Source organism: Triticum aestivum, chromosome 5D (genome assembly GCF_018294505.1).
Source record: "Triticum aestivum cultivar Chinese Spring chromosome 5D, IWGSC CS RefSeq v2.1, whole genome shotgun sequence".
NCBI classification, from domain to species: Eukaryota; Viridiplantae; Streptophyta; class Magnoliopsida; order Poales; family Poaceae; genus Triticum; species Triticum aestivum.
This window is the reverse complement of record NC_057808.1, coordinates 541,556,101-541,580,698: the sequence shown is the minus strand read 5'-3', so window position 1 is coordinate 541,580,698 and position 24,598 is coordinate 541,556,101. Positions and strand designations below refer to the sequence as shown.

General features: G+C 44.8%; 1 pseudogene; it reads left to right on the top strand.

Moving 5' to 3' along the window:
• Window positions 1–5,504: 5,504 nt before the first annotated feature.
• On the top strand, window positions 5,505–9,568 carry LOC123126085 (4-hydroxybenzoate polyprenyltransferase, mitochondrial-like; annotated as a pseudogene).
• Window positions 9,569–24,598: the final 15,030 nt, after the last annotated feature.

Here is a 24,598-nt window from a genome sequence, read left to right as displayed (position 1 = left end):
GAGAGGGGCTGGTCCAACGTGTGGAAGTTAGCAAACACCATCATACTCCCAAGCTTTGTGAGATGCCAATCAGGAAAAGTCCATGATCTTTGGTACCAGTACCACAACCAATTTTGACCTACAGATCACAAGAATTACAAGCATCAATCAACACATTCACAAAGAAACAAAAGAGTGAATCAGCAGCCGAAAAACATGCCAAATTACGAACTTGAGAATCAGGTCATAGAGCTCAAGGGGGAAATCCAAAAATCGTCCACGCAACCAGCCCTAATGGCTAGAGTAACACTACCACGTACTCATCGGGGTTGTGGATGATAAAGATGCTTGTCGCCTCCGTGCCACACGTCACTGAGCTGGATGATCGGAGCCGTGTACCCACTTGTTAGAACGTAGAAGCAGCCTTTTTTTTTTGCGGGTTTAAAAGAAGTTTTATTCCAAAGTAACATGCTTATAGTTAGCTAACACAAGATTATGAAAGGGGGGGGGGGGGGGGGGAGGTGGCCATTGCAACCAACAAGCGGTGTTACAAGCCGTTCGGGCATAATTAGCAAGATGACTGTGAGACCATGCTCTGTGATCTCAGGATCTTCATTGGTTTAAGCTCCGTCTACAACATGTAGTTCTTCATCTCCTAAACCAATTGACCATTGGGTGATTTATCAAATGAGGCATTAGTCATAGAAGCAAAGGCCACCATCGAGACTGATTGTACTAAGACCGGAAGGTTAGACCATTCGATAGCCATAGACATTCCTATCTTAATAGCTTGAATTTCCGCTTGGAGAGCATTGTTACAATAGAACAATAGTTGACATGATGAAAAAATGACAGAGCTCAAGTTATCACGTAGGATCATGCCTACTCCCGCTGAATAAGAACCATCGACTAACAAGGCAAGCCAGCCAGGTGTTGGTGGCTGCCATGGTGTATCCGACGGCATTGCCTTGATTGGTACTGGCTGCAACGCACCCTCCAGAAGTTGCCGTTATTTCCGCATGGGTAGGCGGCGTATTCAAACAGGCACGTTGCCTGAAGGAAGTAGAGGCGGAGGCGTGGTTGTGGTTGTATTTATCGGAGGAGGCTGGCTACGGCCGCCGGCTGGGTCATCGGCTCACCAGGTTCCCAGTGACGATGGGCTCTACCTCACGGACATCGAGGGGGCTGACTTTGCGGAGACAGTGTCAAACTCCAACGACGTCGCATGCACGTGTCCATGGTGGTGGTCATGGTTGTGGATCTCAACTCGTAAGCCTGGTTCAGCTATGTGTCCTGTTACTTATTATAGATATGCCAAATGGGCCCCAAAGTGGATTAGAAGTTCGTGAGTTTAAGTTTGACGACACGTTTTCAACACGGATGTGATGCGAGGCAATACGACAAGAGTAATTTTAACATGCTCCCTCTTACCCCCTCTTTTCACATGAGAGATAAGAAGATAAGAATTAATCAGGCCACTACTTAATCAAATCAATGACTCAGATCTATTATGTACTCTTACCTCTCATGTGAAAAGAGGAGGTAAGAGGGAGCATGCTAAAATTTACCATACGATGTATAGTAAGCCAAGTGGATTGTCTTGAAAAAAAAACATTTCAAAAAGACACTCCTCCCTAAAAAACGTGCGGTACGAATCGATAATGGCATTTTTTTCCTGTTGGAAGCAATTTAACGCTCCTCCAAAACAATTCTATGTTTGTTTGAAGCACATATTTTCTAGTTTGAAACAAAATAAATGTTCTATTTATGATGCAAAACTAAGTTTGCCCATTATTAAAATTCGCAAAGTCAGCAAAATTTGCTTCATATGGAAGCAAAATTTGTTTCATATGGAAGCATAACCGAATAACTGCGGAAACAGTTTTATGCTCAATATAGGTAAGCATACTACACAACGGGAAATATCAATTTTCTAGAGTTATTAGGTTCCTTAAATCAGAAGTTTGTTTCCTAAAAATATGGAAAAACAGAATCAGCGAGCAATCTCTATCTACCCCTAATAACAAAGCACGGACTGCTTCTGGTCGTCCGTCATTGAGATTGCCTCTGAAGTTGCTAATAATTACTCCTCGTGCCACCGGTAAGTGTAGAAAAAGGATTCGGGTTTATAAAAAAAACACCGCCGCTAAGTGTTTCTTATAGCCTAATACACTACTATAACACAAGCACATCCACAACGTGATGGCAAAGGCTGCAACGCTCCACACCGGAGATCAAGGATCCATCTTTGGTTCTGCTCCTTTTTCTCCCCTTTTTCCGCGCGCCTCCTCCCCCGGCACATGGTAATGGGCCGGGGCGTGGCGCCCCTTTCTATTTCGTTTTTTCCTTTTTACTTTCGCATTTTCTGTTTTTGTTTTTCTTCTCTAAATTAATTCTGGATATTTGAAGGACCTAATTTGAAAAATATGAGAGATTTTACAAAATATTGAGAAATCATAAATTGTTTTTCATTCAAAAAACATTCGAAAAATCATAAAATGTTCATACTTTCAAAAAAAATGTTGACATATTCTAAAACATTCATGATTTCAAATAAATGTTCATGATTTTTATAAAATTATACAACATTCAAAATATATTCTGGAATTTTAAAAAATGTCCATAAAATTTTAGGAAATGTTCACAAAAATTAGAATAGATCCGTAAATAATGAAAAAAATGAACCGTCGCTTACGTGGATGTTTTATTAGGAGATCTGTAGAGGTCGTTTTATGATTTTATTTAGTCACTCGCATTGGGTAAAATAAAGGTTTCCATGTTTTGTACAACGTCGAGCCCAAAAAAATTGAAGCAACTTCCTATGGGTTAGTTTTTGTAAGCCATATAAAAAGGACTAAATGTCTATTTTGCATCCATACACAGCTATGTTTATTTTGGTACCATAGCTTGTGGTACACACCACGACGCTAGGTCAAGACGAGACACATCATTCATCAGTCTAGCTTACGCAGGGTCCATCAATGCAGCTTTCTCAGCCAAAAAATATTTCGTTGTGATGCCTAAATCAAGTCATGATGAGACCATCACATTTTTAGTTTTTGAAATGAATTTTTAAAAGTCCCTTATCTCATCATGACATCACTCAGACATAGTTTGTGAAATGACATTTGAAAAGTCCTTATCTCATCCTTGCATTTGATTCAGCCTTTTTTTATATTTATCACACCTGCATAATGTGATAGTTTATCTCCCGTTGCAACACACGGGCATATTTGCTAGTCTCTACCTAATAATAAAAGGGCTATTGCTTCTGGCAGGGAATCCCCCACCTGTGCCGACCCAAGCATATGGATCTACTATACTGCGCTCTGCACGTGGGAGAAGACACAACGCCCGGGGCGGCCCATGTGTGGGCGCCTGTTTTTTAGTTTCGTTTTTATTTTATTTTCTGTTGCGTTTTTATTTTTCTACTTTAAATAATATGGAACTTATTGTTTTTTGAAATTTTAAAAACTAAGAATTTTGAAAGAAAATGTTCAAGAAAACTTTAAATGTTTGTGAATTCAAAAAATGCTCCGGATTTTTCTAAAAATGTTCGCATATTAAAAAAATGTTCTCAATTTTGTATTTTTGTAAAATAAAAAGGCATAATTTTGAAAAAAGTCCATGTATCAAAAAATGTTAATGAAATTGATTTTTTTGTTATTTCAAAAAATGTTCATACATTTTTTAAAATGCCCTAGAAATTTAGAAGCAGTTCGTGAATTACAAAAGAGTTTATTGATTCATAAAATGTTTGCTGATCCAGAATATGTTCATGCATTTCAAAAAATGTTCATGAATTTCAAAAAAATCCACCAATTTCAAAAAAAAAATCTTCATCTATTCTAGAATTGTTTGCCAATTTTAAAGAAAATGCTTAGAAACCATTCACAGTATAAAAAAGGTTCAATTTTTTGTAAATATTGAAAAATGTTCTAAAAACCCTCCTGAATTTTTAAAAATGTTCACGATTGATTGAACGTATGTAGTTAAATAGTACTGTTTCTGAGTTTGTGACTGTATACCCGCATTAATTTTGAAGAATTAACTGCTGGGGTGTATCAGGATATATAGTATGTTTTTTAAATGTTTCATTGAAATTCAGAATAATTCTTGAAATTACCAATTTTTTTGAGGACCATGATATTTTTTTTCAAAAATGTGAACATTACTTCAATTTATGAATAAATTTTAAAAAGAAACATCTTCAAAATCATGCGTTGCGATGTGAACAAATAGTGGTCATCGACTGTAGTCTGATGCTTAGTGTTTGTTTCGTGTTTGGTTTTGCATTTTTTTTAGACAACGTCGCGAAGCTTTATTATTTCGTCACAATGTTTACAGGGACGGATGGTAAGTTCCCGGGGTTTCCTAACCAAACATGGCGGCCACCACCGAGAGATAAAGCATACTTCGCTATGTTGTGAGCTTCATAATTAGAGCTCCTAAACTCATGACTAAACTTGCAAAAATCAAAAGCTATAGAGTGATCTAGTATTTCATGTACAATTGCGCCATAGCTTGCCAGATTATCCTTATGTAAGCTTTGAACCACCAGCTTACAATCTGAGGCAACTTGAGTTTGTCTCAGGTATAAATCATCTGCCAAAGCAAGAGATTCTCTGATGGCTAGGGCTTCAAGAGTTGGAGGGTCCGTAATGTTCGGAAAGCAAAGAGAAGATGCTCCCAAGAACGATCCGTCTTGATCCCTGCAAATGACGCCAACTGAACCATAACCTCGCCTGGAAACAGCTGCATCAACATTAATTTTGGCGTTGCCAGTCGTCGGTGCCACCCATCTCAAAGATCTCAATACTGTAGGTGTAGACTGCATTGATGTTTTAGTGTTAATGATCCGCATCTCGCCCAAATAGTTCGATATAAAGCTGTTAACCGAGTGAGGCGATTGAAAAATATCCTCGTAAATGGCTTTCCTCCTTACTCTCCAGAGTGTCCATAAGGTGACAACTAGGCAATCAAACAGATCCTGGTGCAATGATTCATACAAGGCGAATAGCCACTCCTTTGGGGTATCCTCAGCTCGATCAAGCATAGGTTCCACCAGATCATCGGGTGCCAAGGCCCAAATACTTGCCGTCATCGGACATGAAATTAGCGCGTGCTTCCAAGTATCAACTGATCCGCAGAACAAGCATGTATCCTCTGTCGCCATGTGGTGATGTTTCAAAACCGTTCCCGTCGGCATAGACTGTCGTGCTAACCTCCACACAAACATTTTGAGTTTTGAGGGAACTTTAAGATGCCATATCATAGCCCACTTACTTGTTTCGGTGTGTTCATACGATGTTCCCCCCTCCTAGTTCAACCATGCCTCTCTACTATGTTTGGTTTTGCATGTAGGTCTGGTTCGTGGTTCTCTAGGGCTGAGGCATTATGAATGCGTCTGCTGGGCCCAAAACAGAGGCAGTCCAGTAGTACCTGGGCTGGGCCTCCCTCTAGTAGCGTAATCAAAGCCCAAAGCCGGAGGAAACAGAGAGCCCTCAGCTTCCGTCCGTCCATGGCGCCCTCCGCTCTGCTCCGCACCGCCCTCCGCCGCCGCGCCCGCATCGCCGCCCCACTCCCGTCCATCTCCCCGCTCACCCACACCCCCACACCTCCTCCCTTCCCCGATCGCATCCCCAGCTCCGCCGCCCGGCGCCACCTGATCACCCTGAAGCCGCCGGCCATGCCCGCACCCGCCCTCCTCCGCCTCGGCGGCGGCGTCCTCCTACTACATGGACATGGACAGGATCCTGCTCCCCGCCAGCTTCTCGCACCCGCTCTCGACCTCCTCGCGGTCCACCGACCAGGGAAAGGAGAAGGAGCAAGAGCCACCGCCGCCGGTGTCGGTGTCGTGGGTGGAGAGGTGGCGCCCGTACGCGATGCTCGCCCGCCTCGACAAGCCCATCGGCACCTGGCTCCTCGGCTGGCCCTCCATGTGGTACGCTTACTAGTTACCATTTGCGTAGAAAGCAGCTCACTAGAGGCTAGAGAGCAGCCTGAGACCACATTTGAAGATTTACTGTGCGCACTAACACTTGATAGGTTCGATCACTGTCTTAAATTTCGAGTTCATGCCTGCTAGCTCTTGGGGTTCAGGAAGAAAAGAACAAAAGTTTATTACCTACACAGCAACTTGTTTTACCCTGTCATACATTACCAAGTACCAACTCACTTATAGAGCTCCTGTAACTTTTGCTTCATAGGTCAATCACAATGGCGGCAATTCCGGGGGAGCTCCCTGACTTGAGAATGCTGGCCCTCTTCGGATGTGGAGCTGTGCTCCTCAGGGGCGCTGGTTGCACGGTGAATGATCTTCTCGACCGCGACATTGATAACAAGGTGATTTCTCGTTTCAAATGCACGGATACTTCAGCCGACCAGCGAATCCGCATCGGATACCGTATCCGATATCGATACTCCTCTGATACGCCCCTGATACGTATCGCTGGAGTATCCAAGAATAAATGGTTTAAAACAATTACGTTACTCTAAGGATACTTCGCCAATACGTTTTGGATACTTTTCCAGCCCAGGTAAGAGCCCGCTCAGCCCAGTTAAGAAGCAACCAGCAACCCTAGTGCCCCGATGCCCCCATCCTTTCCCTCACAGCGTCTTTCCTCCCTCCCATGCTCACACCAGGCGGCGGCTGTGTCGCCAGCAGCTGCTCACCCAGGTCCCAGGGCTAGCAGCAGTGGCGGCTAGCCGGCGACGAGCTCCTCCTCCTACTCACCAACGTCCCCTCTCACGCAACAGCCATGTATGGACACTTCTCTTCTCCATTTCTCCTGCCCAGCCAAGCTCATCTCCTCTTCTTTCTTCTCTGATCTCTGAAGATCTGTCATTCTCATCTCCTCCAGATTGCTTTGAGTACCTACAATGTATCCGTATTGGCACTTTTTGAAAATGACGAATTTACGTATCAGTATTGGCCCGATACTGATACCCGTATCCGTATTGGTGTATTCGAGAATTCTCGTTGTTCCTCTAGTTTTTTCTTGTTGCAGATAACTCTTCCGACTTTGCGTGTCAAGGAAAAGTGCCTTTCAGGTTGTTGCAGCCGTGAATACAGAAAAAGATCAACTACGGTTCTCGATGTATTATATGCTTACCTTTTGAACCAGGAATGTAGCAAGATTGAGTGTCAAATGTCATGACTATAGTGTTAGTACCAGCCAACTCAAACAATATAGTGAAACCATGGAGTGAAACATATGCTCACCAAGGTTTTAGACAAGTTGGATGTAGGCCGTACTCTTAGATTTGAGTGTTCTCTGCTGGAGTATTACTTAAGTGGCTCGTGCAATGAAGTGATGATGGTATCTTCTGGTGATCGCATGGAATTCACCGATCTGTTCCTCGTGCAGGTTGAGCGCACCAAAAGCAGGCCTTTTGCGTCAGGTGCTCTAACCCCTTCTCAGGGTGTGTGCTTCCTCGGATCTCAGCTACTGCTGGGATTGGGTATTCTTCTCCAACTAAACGACTTTAGGTAAATTGCTCTTCTTTGCTTGTGTGACTGGAATGCAGTTTGTCTGTTTTGGATGCTATCCCTCATTTCAAATAAACTCCAAAGATATGACAGCTTGTCAGATGTATTTTGCTTATGTCATTACTGTAATATCCACCTCTAATTTGTCTCATTATCTATGTAGCCGTGTTCTTGGGGCGTCCTCTCTTCTTTTGGTCTTCTCTTATCCCTTGATGAAGAGGTTCACATTTTGGGTATGTTCTAAGCACATGCAAAGTTTTACTAGCATAATCTTGTGTCCAGAGAGTAATCACCTGCATTACTTCCAATGCATCTGTAACAGCCTCAGGCATTTCTTGGCTTGACCTTCAACTGGGGAGCTCTGTTAGGATGGGCTGCTATCAAAGGGAGCCTAGATCCTGCTGTCATCATCCCACTGTATACCGCTGGTATATGTTGGACATTGGTGTATGATACCATATATGCACATCAGGTATTTTACTAGTGGTGTTCTTTCATATCTAAACTGAGCAAAAGCATTGCTTCTTATGGTCGTATCCATATACATTCCAGGACAAGAAGATGACCTCAAAGTAGGAGTTAAGTCCACAGCGTTAAGGTTTGGAGATTCGACCAAGCAATGGATCAGTGCATTCGGTGCTGCATCAATTGGCAGCTTTGCACTAAGTGGCTACAATGCTGAACTTGGTCTGCTCGTTATAAGAATGTCATGCTCTATGAAAATTACATTGTTTTTAAATAATATATATTGACTGCTTACTTTAATCATGTTCGATAGCATGGCCCTACTACCCTCTTCTGACAGCCGCAGCTGCACAGTTGGCATGGCAGATTTCAACCGTCGACTTGTCTGACCGCGCAGACTGCAACAGGAAGTATGTTTCTTTACATCGAGATCATGGAGATTTAAAACAGATGGTGTGTTCATTGGTTTGTTAGACTGCTTATGAAGTGCTTAAACTCATTGTGTTTCATCTCTACTGCGTAGATTTGTGTCAAACAAGTGGTTTGGAGCTCTGGTATTCTGGGGAATTGTTTTTGGGCGACTTGCATCGTGATACATACATCATTTTTGGTAGTTCTGATAGAACCAGTACATTTTTGTGGCTAGTGCGAGGAGGACAGACAGTTTGTTTTAACCTTCCCATCTGCTAAATGCAGTATACTGCGGCATTAATATCTGTAAGATTTTTTTTCTCATTACTTGTGCTTTTGTTTCTTTGCTGAACATGAAAGGCAAACCCTGATGATAAGTTTAGATGGTCTAGCAGGGTTATTTCCTGGGCATTTCAGGGCGTCGTTCCCCCTTTGGCTCCCAATGATAAACAAGGATCCAGTGAAAATGCATTGTTTCTAGAACACATTGTTGTGCATCGATGTAATTATTCTTATATATGTACTCTCCATGACACAAGACCACACCGGCGATAGTCTTTGAGGACCAAAATCAGGATTCGGTCAAAACACCGAGTATTTTTGGATGTGCTAAACTGTCTGTCTTTTACATTATTTGTTCACACATGTAGCCCAGTGCTTCTGGGGACAAAACTTACTGCAGTAAATCAATTCCGACAATTCGTTCATGACACACTTGATTATGTTACTACGATGATCCCATTTGACAGGACTTTTAGGTAGTAGTTTGACTTGGTAAATGGAGTCTGTGCCATTATACTACCAGATTAGGCAAAGTGATTTTTGTTCCTAGTGCTGTAACTTTATTTTAAATGACTGACATTATTTATTTTAATTTTTTTAAGAAAGTTGTGTGTGTTGAGAGCCGCTGGAACCGCCCTTATTCTGTTTGAGAAAAGAACAGCTCTTATTCTGTTCTTGGAAACAGAACCACCCTTATTCTGTGAGTAATATTAAAAGCGAAGACCCAAGAAGACCTCGTTGCTGAGCTTAGCTTATTCAGTTTCCAGATCTAAGTGTTGTCTTCTTAGCAGAGCTCAGTGCTGATAGTTCTCTTAAGATCTCCAGGTTTTTACCACAGCAGTACATCTTCTAGAGTATTTGAATTGCATGTTTGCATCGGTCGCTGAACTGTGTTTTTTCTTGCAGCTACAAACAGTCCATCAGTTTTCAGTGAATTCATGTGTGGCATCAGTAAAGCTTTTACTTGGAAATAATAACCGCAGAGAACTGCTTATTAGTTAATGGTTGCAGCTGTAACAGGTCGGAAACAGATCTCAAGCAGACATATGGTTTTAAAAGTGTCGCATCAGGAAGTATTTCTTCTATGAAAAGGCAGAGTTCAGAATCCTCAGCTCTATTTCTTTCGAATTAATAGCCAGATAAACATCGGCACGGTTGCGGCAAAGTTTGCAGCAGTACGCAAGCTGAATCAGGTATGGCCATTGTCAACTCTATTTTCAGAAGCTGATCCTGTTGTGAATTTGGCAAAAATAAAAAACACATAGATACTCTCTCAGTTTCAATGTGTTTTCCTTGGGCCTCGGGAAACAAAAAATATGTAATGATTGTTGTATTCCTACTTAATTGGTTTGGGAACGTCTGATTGGTCGTAGTGTGTCATTTACAACTGGCATATATGGCCTTGTCAGATTGGCACACTGTAGTTCAGAAACATCACCACAAATAGCAGATGCTCATACACAGATCAGTTATGCTAGAGATCAAGGAGCGTATGAAAGACTTTGGAGATATTGATGTCATCCACGAAAAAGGGATCTTAAACCACCATGCTCAGAGTGTTGTTAAATTTTCCTTATCTTTGAATTTTGGTCATGTCTAGTTCCTGCACCCTGCGGCTGTGCACATTTGAACGTTTTTGGACCAAATAAGGCGAGTGTGGTTTCCCCTAAAAATGCTGCTAGAACAAAATTGTGGTTCTGTAAAGCTCACCACTGTCGGATTAGCGCTAGTAAATATGGACCAGTTGTTAGCACCTGCACGTGCACATGAACTGGAGGCTCGCAAAACCTTGTTTACAAGCATTCCAACATGAATGCAAGAGCGGTCGGATTTTCATTTTGCTTCTGTTCAAATAGTTCTCTTCTCCAATGTTCCCTTAATGATTTATTCCATTCTTCATGAACCTGCCTCCAAAAAAGAGATATCTGAAGGAAATCAAATTCTTTATGCTTGCCATATTGTGAGTTTCTTGCTTCCTTGGCTTAGAGAACTGCAACAGGAGCAGATGGAGCAGAAGAAATTAGAGGCTAGTATACAAGATATGGTGTTCTAGGACCTCGGAGGAATTGATGTTCATATTAAATGTTCATCTGGTTTTGACGAAAATGAAGTTGGAACAGATTAACCGTGATCCTGATGAACGTGTTTGCTGGTTACGGTTTTTACATATTATTACTTTATTCATATATGTAACTGTAGCAAGTATCTGATCCTGTTTCATTCCTCTACTGCAACAAGTGTAGAATTTCTACATTTCATTTTCACCGAAGCCGTAAGCATTTTTTCTATGACTTGTGCCTTATCTGCTGACTGGACCTTAGTGAAGTTGACATTCCTGGAGAAGAGGTGGAGAGTATGCAATATGGCTCAGGAGCCATATTGCATACTCTCCACCTCTTCTCCTTTAGGGATCTCAACTTCCCGAGCCTCCGGGTGGCCCATAAAGCACAAGTCATAGAGACAATGCTTACAGCTTCGATGAAAATCAAGTATAGATGTTTAACACTTGTTGCTACTGCAGTAGAGGAATGAAACAGGATCTGATACTTGCTACAGTTACATATGTGAATGAAGTTAATATGATAATATCCTAACCAGTAGACACGTTCATCAGGATCATGGTTAATTTGTTCCAACTTCATTTTCGACCATCGAAACTCCTGTAAACAAAACCAGCTGAACATTTATAGGAACACCAATTCTCACTGTCCTACCATAACTCGTATAGTAGCCTCTAATTTCTTCTCCATCTGCTTCTGTTGCACTTCTCTAAGACAAGGAAGAACAAGCTCATAATATGACAAGCATAAAAATTATAGTTTCTTCAGAATTCACTATTTTGGAGGCTGGTTTATTAAAATTGGAATTATTATTAAGGGAAAATTGTAGAAACAAATGATTTGAACAGAAACAAAATGAAGATGAGACAAATACTGTGAAGTGGAGCGAAGGTGCCAAGTGCCAACGTCTTCAACTCCTCTCATTGGTAATCATCCCTTTTAATTACAGTTCTTGCGACAATATTGTCAGTTCACAAAAAAAATAATCTTCTTACAGATCGGGATACCTACAGACCCAAAAACAGTAGTTTTATGAAATATATCAGACCAATCAGATGAAATATTAAAAGGGGAGGCATTAAAATTTGGGTTGTAGCATGATGGGAAAATAACAGTATCAATTAAGGAATCAGTATATGGTCATCGTCGATGCCAATGAAGAAGGTACTCATGCTCGTTTGTCAGTCCAATTCATTCTTTCTCATCACGCCATCTTCTCCTCCACCTAGTTGTGTTAGTACAAATACAAATGTAGTATATTAATTAGGTGCACCCGAGTATCTCATCTGAGACTAATGACAGAGAATGTAGCAGCATGAAAAGTCCTCCTTTTGGGAAAAGCATCATACATTAGCATGCATGTACCTATATGTTCTACTCCCTCCGTTCCTAAATATAACTTTTTCAGAAGATTTCCATATTTCACATGACTACGTATAGAGGAACATGGGTGCATCTCACTCTAAAATCCATCTATATACATCCATATCTAGTCTATATTAAAATCTTAAAAAAGACTTATATTTAGAAACGGAGGGAGTAGGAGGCAAGCAAACCATAGAGACGGAGGTGTGAAACATGGCGAGCGTCTAGCTTCACCTGAGTTTGCGCAACTGCCATCAGGCCACAGTGTCAATAGCGGTGGCGCCGCTAGCACCCAGCCATGATTTTTCTTCCTCCATGCAGTGGGCGCGTGCTCCAGCGGAAGCAGACGAATCCGACTCTGCAGGTGGAGATGGCGTCACGCTCGTGCAGCGGCAGGGTCGACTACACGAGGATTGTCGGGGGTGGCTATGGCGGATTGGGGGTGATACAGAGCCGGCGAGTGGCCAGGCCATGACATGTTTTTTTAGCATAGTGTTCCATGATATGTGTGGTGGTGTGAAGGCTTTTGGCTGGACAACATACCACAAACTGCGCTGTAAGAGTAAAAATTGCGCCAAGTTCTAAGGCATAAGTGCACGGGAAGGCCCTCCAATTTCATATGGACACTGCTCTGATCCATGTGGATCCACCGAAGAAAAACACCGATCGAATCCCGCGAGATCCGCCAAAGAAAAACCTCCACACGCCCTCCGACTATGCTAGAAACATCACCGGGACGAGGACAACCACATTCCATCTTCAGAGAGCCGCCGCCACCTCGCCTCTCCGAGAAGGACACAAACCCTAACAAAACTCAACAGAGCATAAAAAACAAGAGAAACCAAGCTCTGATACCAAATGAAGGATCAAAGATACCGATAATTACGCCTAATGGCGGTGAATAGGCGGCTACCAAATTAAATTATTTTTTTAGTTGATTTCAGATAAATGCAACTAGGTGATACGACCCTATACGATGTGTACAAACAAGCTAGTAAGCTACACAAGGCAACACACAAGCAAGTAGAAACAACAAGTAAAGCTAGAGTAAAGAGATAACCAAAAACGGCGAATACGATGATGTAATATGAAGTCCACACACTTGGGGGTGTGCTAATCTCCGTTGGAGAGGGGGAAACAATGAATGCTCCCACAACAACGAATGTCTCACCTTCTTTTCTGAGAACCACAACCAACAAATGCTTTGGCTCCCTTCCACTAGGAGTAGCTCTTGGGGCGAGCTCCAAACCCTCACAAACGAGCTCGAGTCACAATCACACGACTTAGAAGCTCCCAGGTAACACCAATAGTCTAGGGTTCCCCACAAACCCAAAAGTAACAAGATTTGCTAGGATCTCGCGAGGAATCAATGAACTCAAGTTTTCTTGGATGGATTGGTTGATCAGATGTTCATATGGTGTGGATTGATTCGCTAGAGTGTGAGGAATCGAAGGTTGAAGCTTTGAATCAATGGAGAACAGAGTAATGGGGTCATCCCTTCCTCGTAGGAAAGAAGGGGTTATTTATATGTCTCCCATCTATCTGGAAAATGTTGGAATATCTAGGCAATATACAACGATTATCTGACTTTAGAGAAGCTACTATCATCAAGTCAGATAATGGCCAGATATTAGCTATTTTTTTTAAATAATACTTTTTTTAAATTACAGAAATATTACGCGAAAAAAAGAAATTTCAAAAATAATACACCGTCGGCCAGCTGCAGGCCGATCGGCTAGCAGCAGGCCTAATCGGCCCACAGCAGGCCGATCGGCTAGCAGCAGGCCGACTGCAGGCCCGGCTGGCACGCGGCGGCCTGTGGTTGGTCGGGCCACGTCGCGCGAGGGGGAGGCAGTGGGCTGTCGGCTTGTGCGCCCCTGTCGGCCTACCGCCCGCCGATCGGCCAGCTGCTGGCCGACAGGGGGCTGTAGCCTGACACGCTGGCCGGCCCGGCCTTATCCTCTCCTTCCTTCCTCTCCTTCCTCCATTCTTCTTCTCCCGTTGCTCATTTCTTCTGTGTTCTTCCTTCTCCTCTCTCTACAGAAAAATGGCACCCATTTGTGCACCTAAATGAGCAACATTTTCACGATTTTGGCACCGTGAATGGGTTCAACTCATTTAGGGCAGCCAAAAGAGGTGTCGATCTACTGACGGGGTAGCTCGTGGTGGTCGTGGTGAGCATTTTGGTGGAGGTGGTGGTGGTGAAGTTGTGGCAGTGTGGTGGTGGTGAAGTTGGGGCAGTGTGGTGGAGGTGAAGCTGTTGTTCGTCGTGCTTCGTTGGAGCCGGAGCACCGGCAGTTTTTCATTCATCGTTCGTCGTTCGTCGTTCGTCGTTCGCACGCACGCTTCAAGGGTATATTTCAGCCCACATTTTATTTTTTGTAGGTGCTCCGGTAGTATACGTAAATATTGTTATTTGCCCCGGTAGTATAAGTAAATATTTGTGTGCGACTATTGTTATTTGGCCCGGTAGTATACCACAATATTTTTATTTGGCCCGGTAGTATACGTAAATATTGTTATTTGCCCCGGTAGTGTACGTACATATTATTCGTTCGCATGCACGCTTCGTTCGATGTGAAATAAAATTTGTGTGCGATTATTGTTATTTGCCCCGGTAGTATACGTAAATATTTGTAGTTGCTACGGCAAATTTTCGTAATATAGTTTTAGGTGTGTGAATTGTATTAGTTGTTAGTGGGGATAATAAGTTGTTGCTTAATAGTTGACACGTACACAGGTGCGTGATAAGAAGTTTGAAACATGAATAAAAAGTTCGAAAGAAGAGACAATTTTTTTTAAAATTGATTAAAATTAAAAATACATCAACATGGGCCATATAATTGAAATAAAATGAATTATCATATTTGTCGGTTATATTATTATTATTATTTGAGGCCTATTTATTATTAGTAAACATGGGCCTATTTATTATATTATTATTAAAACAAGAGTCAAGCAACTCATCATAATCGTCCACATAGATTAAATTATATTGATCGTGAAATTTACTATGGTCCTGGTAATATATAGACATGTCTAATACTTGTATTTCGTTGTTGAAAAAAATAGGTGAGTCGAGATGTCCGATGTAGTGAAGTTGAGATTTTACTATGGTCCTGGTACTGTCCAAACAAATGAGTTGGGAGCAGATCTGAGTGAATTTACTCACATAGAGGTGGCAATCAGCGCACCACAAACATGGTCTGTTAGTCAGTTGAAAGAATGGATTGCGGCAAGTTTAGGTCTTGATACTGAAACACACACCGTCGGTGTTCATGCATTGTGGACACGGTCAAGTTCAAAAATTTACTTTTATTTGAGGCCAATAGAGGGAGACTCCGATTGGGTGCGGTGGTTACAAGGTTGTGAACGAAGGGGATGCAATCCTGTTGCTTTAGTGCTTCCCGTCGTGAAGGAGGTCACTGCACATGAAGGCGAGGGTGGCTACGAAGGACAGAGCAGTCAGGTAGAAGGAGGAAATGCTTATGGTTACGAACAAGGACAGAGTAGTCAGGTACAAGGAGGAAATGCTTATGGTTATGAACCAAGGCAGAGTAGTCAGGTAGAAGGAGGAAATGCCGATGGTGATTACAATGGCGAGGTGGACGCTGACGAGGTAGATGGGCACATGCAGAACCAGATGTAAGAAGAAGACACCGATGTTGAAAGGGGTCATGCCGATGATTCTGACGAGTCAGATGAAGAAGAAAATGCAGAGGAGGTCCCGAATCCTGCATGGTGGAATCATGACTTATCATCTGCAATGACCGTGAATGATGGACATGATTCAGCCTGGCAATATCACCAGAACAATATTGCGACGGGTGCTATGTATCCGAACAAGCAAGCCCTGAAGGATGCAATAATTAATTGGGCAATGTCCACGCAAAGGGTTTTCAAAGCTGAGGTGTCCAGTCAGAAATTCCTGACAATGGTATGCAAGAACGCAGATTGTCCCGCAAGGGTGCACGGCTTTCTCCCTAAGTATGGCACAAGTTGGGTGATAAGTGACTTAGTTAATCACACTTGTCTTATTCCGTGCATCCCTCAAGATCATGCCAACCTTTCATCCACGCTTATTGCTCGATTGTTTTACGATGAGATAGTGCAAGGCAAAGCTATGGAAGTGAAGGCAGTCCAGACAAAAGTCTTCGCCAGGTTGAAGTACAGAATTTCTTATGGCAAGGCTTGGAGGGCTAAGCATGCAGCGCTTGAGAGGAGATTTGGTTCTTATTTTGATGCATATGACTCTGTTGTCCACCTCCTCCACACCCTGCAGCAGCGGAATCCAGGCACCTATATCGATATCCAAGACCTCTTCATGCCAGAGTTCCCAACTGTGAGGGTGTTGCATCGTCTCTTCTTCTCTTTGGTGTATGCATCGAAGCTTTCAGGCATTGCCGACCGGTGATATGTGTTGACGGTACTTTTCTCACAGGCAAGTACAAGGGTCAGATCCTGACAGCCATAGGTCAAGACGGCCAAAATCAAGTCGTCCCACTGGCATTTGCTTTTGTGGAGAGTGAGAACATTGAAAGTTGGACATGGTTCTTCAGGTAGTTGAAAATATTAGTTGTGAAGGAGAAGCCTAATGTGTGCATCCTTCATGACAGGCATGCATGTATACTCAGTGCGATAAGGACACTAACAAACCCAGGCCCTGAGGAACAAGTTCCATGGCAGGACTTGCAGAGCCGTTGGTGCATGCGCCATCTCGGGGCTAATTTCTTCTCGCAGTTTAGAAATAAGAACCTGATGAATCTGTTCAAAAAACTCTGCAAGCAGAACCAGTTATGGAAGTACAATTTGATACGCGACAGACTTAATGTGTGCACGCAGAGACACGTGAGGGACAGGAAAGCTGCAAGAGATGCAGCGGTGAGGGCACATGTTGAAGCAGTAGCTGCACAGTTGGCAACAGGAACAACGGCCGTGGAGGAGGAGGCTGTTAGGCTATGTGACCTGCCAGGCTTTGACCCACCTGGTACTAGGAGAAGGCTCGGGAGGTCCATTAAAACCTTCGAGCAGTGGATAGAGCATGAGCCTCTGGAGAGGTGGTCTTTGCTACATGACACACATGGAGCAAGGTACGGTGTCATGACAACGAACCTCGCGGAAACATACAACTTTGTCCTCAGAGGAAACCATGCATTGCCACTTACAGCCATCGTTGAGGGTATTTTCTATGGCACCGTCAAGTATTTCAGAGACAAACGTCAAATAGCAGAGCAGCATATCTTGAACAACCCAAATACACGGTACTGTGAAAGAGTCACGAAGTACATGGACAACAAGATGCAAAAAGCTAGGTCACACACTGTAGTCGCCATCGGTAATCAAGAAAGAAGGTTTGAGGTCCGCTTAGCCAACAACAAATTCGGATGTGCAAATGAGTTGAGGACGCATGAGGTGAAAATTGGCAATGAAGCCTGGCCAACGTGTGAGTGCACATGCAATAAACCGAAATTGCTTCACCTACCTTGCTCACATGTACTTGCTGCTTGCGGGCAGCTTGGAATGGACGCAATATCGTTTGTGTCTCCATATTTTCTGAAAGAGGCTATCCTTAATACCTGGACAGGTGAGCTGATGGGTTTTCGATCAATGGGTAATTTCAACAGCGTCAACCCCGCCGAAAGGCGTTACATTCCAAACCCAGAGCATATGCGTACAAGTAGAGGTAGACGGCAGTGTCAGCGCATCCGAAATGATATGGATGAATCTGAAGCAGGAGGTCCGACTAGGCAATGCATTCTATGCAATGAATTTGGCCATAGGGACACTAATTGTCCCACTTTCGTCACTGGGCGTGGACGAGGCAACCGGGGAAGAAGAGGAGGTAGAGGCAGTAGAGGAGTAAGGGCGAGAGGAAGAAGCTAAGCTAGCACTAGTTTGTTCTGAATTTGTATTAAGTGTGGTGTGGCACTATGTTCTGAATTTGTATTAAGTGTGGCACTATGTTCTGAATTTTTATTAAGTGTGGCACTATGTTCTGAATTTGTAATAAGTGTGACACTATGTTCTGAATTTTTATTAAGTGTGGCACTATGTTCTGAATTTTTATTAAGTGTGGCACTATGTTCTGAATTTTTATTAAGTGTGACACTATGTTATGAATTTTGTATGTGCAGGAATGTCGGGATTGTGGTTGCTGAATGGGGACATTGATAGGGGTCATCGTGCTGCGATATGGTATGAGCGCAAGCTTGAGCCTCTGGTCACTCGCACTCCTAAGGAAAACTGGAAGATACACTCAGGATGGCTTCAGCGGTACGTGATTTATTAATTTGCACACTGACATGCATATTAATGGTTGAAATGGGAGACACTAACTGAAAAGTTCTCTGATGAAGGTTGAAATGGGCCGGCCTTTTACCTTTCGCGCGTCTGGTTGAGTCTATCCCGGGTGAGAAATGCCTCGCCATCGATGGGTCTTTGCTGAGCTGCTTAGTGGACCGTTGGAGGCCAGAGACCCACACGTTTCACTTCAGATGGGGAGAGATGGCTCCTACTCTGGAGGATGTGTCACTTTTGCTCGGACTACCGTTGGCAGGTCATGCCGTAGGACCGTTGGACGCACCGGCTGGTTGGGAGCGAGCTCTTACAGAATGTTTTCATGGTGTTTTTCCGGATGCTCCGGATCCGGTATGGGAGCATCACGGACCTAAGTATGAGTGGTTGCTAAATTTCCGGGTAATTTCCCCTACCTATTATCTTCAAGTTATCGTGCATAAAGTTTTACAGAAAATAATTGCGGCTTACTAAAACTTTCTCTTCACTTAATGCAGATCCAGAACTTCCGGGCGCCGTTGACTGCGGAACAGATCACTCGGAGCCTGGAGGCCTACTTACTGTGGCTTTTTGGCAAGGTGATGTTCACGGAGAACCATGTCACCACTATTAGCGCCCTCTACATCCCTATGGCACTTGAGATAGCGAGCGCTCAGACGGCGGATCAGATCAGACAGAGGAGTTGGGGTTCGGCGGTCTTAGCGGCTACATACCGAGGTATGTGCAACGGTTGGCAGCTTACATCGAGAAAGCCAGCCCTTCTTGGATGTCCTCTATTCCTACAACTGTGGTCGTGGGAGAGGTTCTCTATAGGGCGACCAGATGTATGTGTTCATGAGCCTATAGACGCCATGTTTGATGTTGACGGCATCGACATGCCTACTTTCGGTCTGTGTTGGACTCGTCGTGAGGTATGCACCGTGTTGTAGTTTAATGCAACTTTTTCTGCAGAAGAGATAGTTCGATGCTAGCGGCTACTAACTTTTCTTCTCTGCAGAGACGCTTTGCTAGTGATCAGACCAGGAAGGCATACACAGCATTGAACGAGCAGTTCGATGCGTACACCGGGGTCATCTGGCAGCCCTACACGGAAGCAGCCATACAAGTGAGATACCCTGCTGGTATGTCTGTGCTATGCACAAGGGACCGAGATTACTGGATGACAAAATCTAAGATCATCTTCGATGTCTTCGTCGAGGAGATGGCACAGCAGAGGGTTATGAGGCAATTTGGTCTTCTGCAGTTGGAGCTACCTCCCCCTATAGAGAACCCGCTGCCAGCACACATCCACAGGTATTAACCAGTTTTTCAATGTTGCATTATCTTTCATAGTACTCCATTCGAAGCTTTAGGTAATTGTTGAACACACACCACAATTTTAGGACGACAAGGAAGGGCATGAACAGGACAACTGCTGACTGGCTAGTTAGACTAGAGCCGTATGTTATAGAATGGGAGACAACAAACACAAATCTATGGCATGAGAATCACAATTTCGATCTCGATGAATTCAATCTCTATTTGCGGCGCTACATAACCGGAACACGGTTACGCATTGTTGAGTACTCCCACCCAGAGGAGATACCGGATCCTACTCCGTCGGATATGTACCCGAGCTATGATACTTCCGGCTCTAGGCAGTACGCGGTAAGATATATTTTCTTTACGTAATGTTGTCACATACTTTGACGTGCAAGAGACAGACATTAATTAACCATCATGGAAATTTGCAGGCTACCTTGACATGCGAACTCTACGACGACGTGACCACCTTTGGACGATCACTATCGTCTGGACCTCTTCTTCAGCATCGTCCAGTGGTACACCCTTCTTGGAAAGAATTCAGAATAAGATACGGACTGTGTACGAGGCTATCATGTGCACCCGCAGAACCGATGTTGTTCAGCACCAGCAGGAGCAGCCGCGTCACTCCATGCACCGACATCAACCACGTCCACGTCTAGCACCTCAGCCGACAGCCAGGCCACCCCGTCCTGACCAACCTGGCAGTTCTACGTGGCACCGCAGCACTATGGTCCCACGTCGAGCTTCGTGTTTTCTCCACAGCCACAGCAACATGGTCCCTCGTCGAGCTTCGTGTTTTCTCCACAGCCACAGCAGCACGGTCCCTCGTCCAGTTTCGTGTTTGAGCCAGAGCAGATGTCACACCCAGCAGGTATGTGTCTTCATATTTACTATTTTCAATATTAATTGACGCGACCTCATTCTTCATGATGATACGTTCCATCGCATAGGAGCCTATGGATATCAGGCGTCTATGTCGGCATCACATGATACGTGGGGGAGTGATCAACATCCCGAGGACAACATACAGGCTCAGATGTCGCAGCACACCCAGTGGATGAACATGTTTTCGACTCCTCCACCAGGCCCCACACAGGATACACAGCATGACCAGGGAGAGTCTGAGATTCCTCCTCGTCACGTTAGGGCACCCGACAGGTTGGGATGGTCCCCGATTCCAGATCCGCCTCCCCGCCAGGCCAGACGTCGTCACTGACGCTTCTATCTATCAGTAGAGACATTACCATCTATTTCTGTGTGAGACTTATGTCTATTCTATGTATGAGACAAATGACTATGTACTTATGTACGAGACATATGCCTACTCTATTTTAGTACTCTGTTATAGGAACTGCAAGATCAAATTTAGATAGAACATAATATTCATACAACGAGACATTACAAACAATTAGATAGAACTACAAATAAATTAAATGGTACGTAACTGAACTCACAACATACAGCATAAAAACTACATGAAGTCATCATCGTCATCCTCGATCGATGCAGAAACCTTGCCCTTCGATGATGAATAACCCTTTCCCGCCATATGTTCGTGCCAACTTTTTCCCGCCACCCGTTTCCCGCCACCCGTTTCCCGCCTTACCGCAGTCGTTCTTTCCCGCCATTTTCTCCTCTCTACCTATAAAACCCCCTTCAGACGGAGCCGGATAAGCATTGCAGTGTGGTGGTGAAGTTGGGGCAGTGTGGTCGAGGTGAAGTTGTTGTTCGTCGTTCTTCGTTGGAGCCGGAGCACCGGCAGTTTGGTGGCCGCCGTTCGTCGTTCTTCGTTCGCACGCACGCTTCAAGGGTATATTTCAGCCCACATTTTATTCATACAACGAGACATTACAAACAACTAGATAGAACTACATCTAAATTAAATGGCACGTAACTGAACTCACAACATACAACATAAAAACTACATGAAGTCATCATCGTCATCCTCGATCGATGCAGAACTCTTGCCCTTCGACGATGAAGACCTCTTGCCCTTCGACGATGCAGAAACCTTGCCCTTCGATGATGAAGAACTCTTGCCCTTCGACGATGCAGAACCCGGAAGTGGCGGCATGAAGATATCATCTTCGTCATCGCTCTCCTCAGTCCATAAACATGGATTATTTGCTGCAATCCTTCTGAATGTTTCACTCTTCGGCACCACTACCTTCTTCCACCTGTCATGCAACCTAAGAAGTTCTTTACGTACCTCCTCATAAGTCCTTTCAGGCCACTGAGACCTACGTAATTGGTGAGCCAACTCATTCATTATGGTGTCACTACCGGTGAGTTCGTCCCATGGAACTATCCTATTATCCATCCTGAAATCGGTAGCTAGCCTCAGAAGAGTCCTGCTCATCCCAGGGTGAAAACTACGATCGAAAGGATAATGGGACATCTCAACTACACTACACTGCAATGCTTATCCACCTCCGTCTGAAGGGGGTTTTATAGTTAGACAGGAGAAAATGGCGGGAAAGCGAGCTCCAGTATGGCGGGAAATGGGTGGCAGGAAACGGGTGGCGGGACAGAGTTGGCGGGAAATGGGTGGCGGGAAACGGGTGGCGGGAAACGAGAGGCGGGAAATGGGTGGCGGGAAAGGGGTGGCGGGAAACGGATGGCGGGAAATGGGTGGCGGGAAAGCGAGCTCCAGTATGGCGGGAAATGGGTGGCGGGAAACGGGTGGCGGGACAGAGTTGGCGGGAAACGGGTGCCGGGAAACGAGTGGCGAGAAAGGGTTGGCGGGAAATGGGTGGCGGGAAATGGGTGGCGGGAAAGGGGTGGCGGGAAACGGGTGGCGGGAAAGGGTTCTGCGGAATACGTCAAAGTTTTACAAAATAAACAACCGATCGTTCAAAAAAAATGCTAGCCATGCACGAGTCGGCCCACAGCAAGCCTAGTCGGCCCACTGCAGGCCTATCGGCCAACTGCAGGCCGACTGGGCCTGATCTGGTCGCCGACAGCCCAATCGGCCAGCAGCAAGCTGATGGGCCACCAGTCGGCCTGCTGTGGGCTGACTGGGCTCAATCGGCCTGCAGCGGGCCGACGGTGTATTATTTTTGAAAATTCTTTTTTCAGCATAATATTTCTGTAATTTACAAAAAAAATGTATTATTTAAAAAAAATCAGCCAGATATTAGTCAGATAGTCCCACTAGTCAGATTAACTCGGCAATATCCAACGATTATCTGACTTTATAGGCAATTCTGTTACCATGTCAGATAATGGCCAGATATTAGATAGATAGTCCAACTTGTCCCAAAGTCAAATAACAAGTGAAATTATCGTTTCCATTGATTTCACACACGATTCATGGCGTATAACCTCTTAATAGTACGGTGTACCTATGGCTCACAAATGAGAAATCATCGGTAGAAAATGGGCGTGCCATCTTCTTTTATCCTTTTACCTTAGGGGATCGCATATGAACTTTATGTTCCATTTCCAATGATGTATATACTCAAAGCATACTCAAAACATAGTTAGCCGTCTACTCACTATTGTTGTGACAGCCTGGGTTTTTGCTTTTTTTTCGGACTTGCCTTCTCTCTTCTTCCGGACGTGGTTTTTGCCCTGACTTGATTTGGATTTTGGGATCATTTCAAATGGACTTGTCACTTGGGCATATCCTTGACTTTCACCCAAGTGACCTATCTATTTTAGTCCTATGATAAATCCCCCAAAAAATATTCATTTTTCTCTTTGAAATTCAATTCAGAAACTTATGCTCCAAAGCAACCCCAATTTTTCTTGCCCAGAAAAATCTGAAATAATTCCTGAATATTCTTAGAACCTTGGCACACCTTCCCATGCAAAAATATTGCATCACTTTTTGTAATATTTTTGCTGTAGAAAATCATTTCTCTTCTGGCCCAAAATTCCAGTTTGTACAACAAGTACATTTTTCCTTGAGCTTTTGGCCTTGATCTTTCTTGAGCTTAAACACCCTCCTAAGAAACCCTAAACCCCAGGAGATCAGCCCTAATGGTCTTCTAGAAGGTGGCCAAACTTGGCGACCAAGTTTCTGGTCAGAAACTTGCCAGCTTGGTTAAGTCAAGTCTGGTCGGCCTCAGCATGAGCTATCACCACTCCTAGACTAAACACTGCACGGGCGAACGCGTAGACAAGGTTTGGCCGCACCTGGGCGTCGTTGTGACCATGCCAGCTTGGTGACCCCGCGAGGACACGGCGCTTGACAACGTCTCAACGCGCTCTAGCTGGCGTTTTCCCCTTTGTTTCGCGCGTGCTCGTTCCAGCGCTCGCCGACGCCTGCCGCGCCACGCCACCGACCCCGACCCATCACCCTTGACCACTCCCTGGCACGGGCGCGTCGTGGCCAAAATGCCACAGTGCGCGCGTGCGCTTGTCCACTTCCTCCACCGCCTCTTGTGCTCGTCCGCGAGCGTGGGCAAGCTCCTGCGTTGACGCTGAGTGTTTTCCCCCTCGCCTTGGAGCTTCTCGTCGCCGTTCGCCGCGTGTCCAGAGAGCCCCGGCGACGACACGTTCCCCCTCGCTCCGGCTATATATAGCGACCTCGCCTCGAATCCTAGCCAAGCACCACTCCACACCACCTCCACGAACACGTAGAACGACCCCAGCTCGGTCGGGCAGGCCTCTGGCCGTCGCCCCGACCAGAGGACTCCGGCGATCCCCGCAGGCCAGCCGCCGCTCTCCGGTGCCTCTCGAACTGAAGCAACTGCTTGTGCGGGGCATTGGTGGTCTGTTGGTGCTGCCTAGACGCCGCTGAGCCCTCGGAGCCGCCCCTAGCCATCGTCTTCAACCTCTCCGGCGAAACCCGTCCGCCACCGTAGCTTGCGAGCTCAACCGCGAGCAGCTCCGTCCACCCCACGCCAAGCCACGGGTACGGGCAAGTGCGCCACGAGCCCCCTTCAATCCTATCCCTCTAGCCTAGCCCCAACCCCCTCGTCGCCGGCGTGAGCTCCGG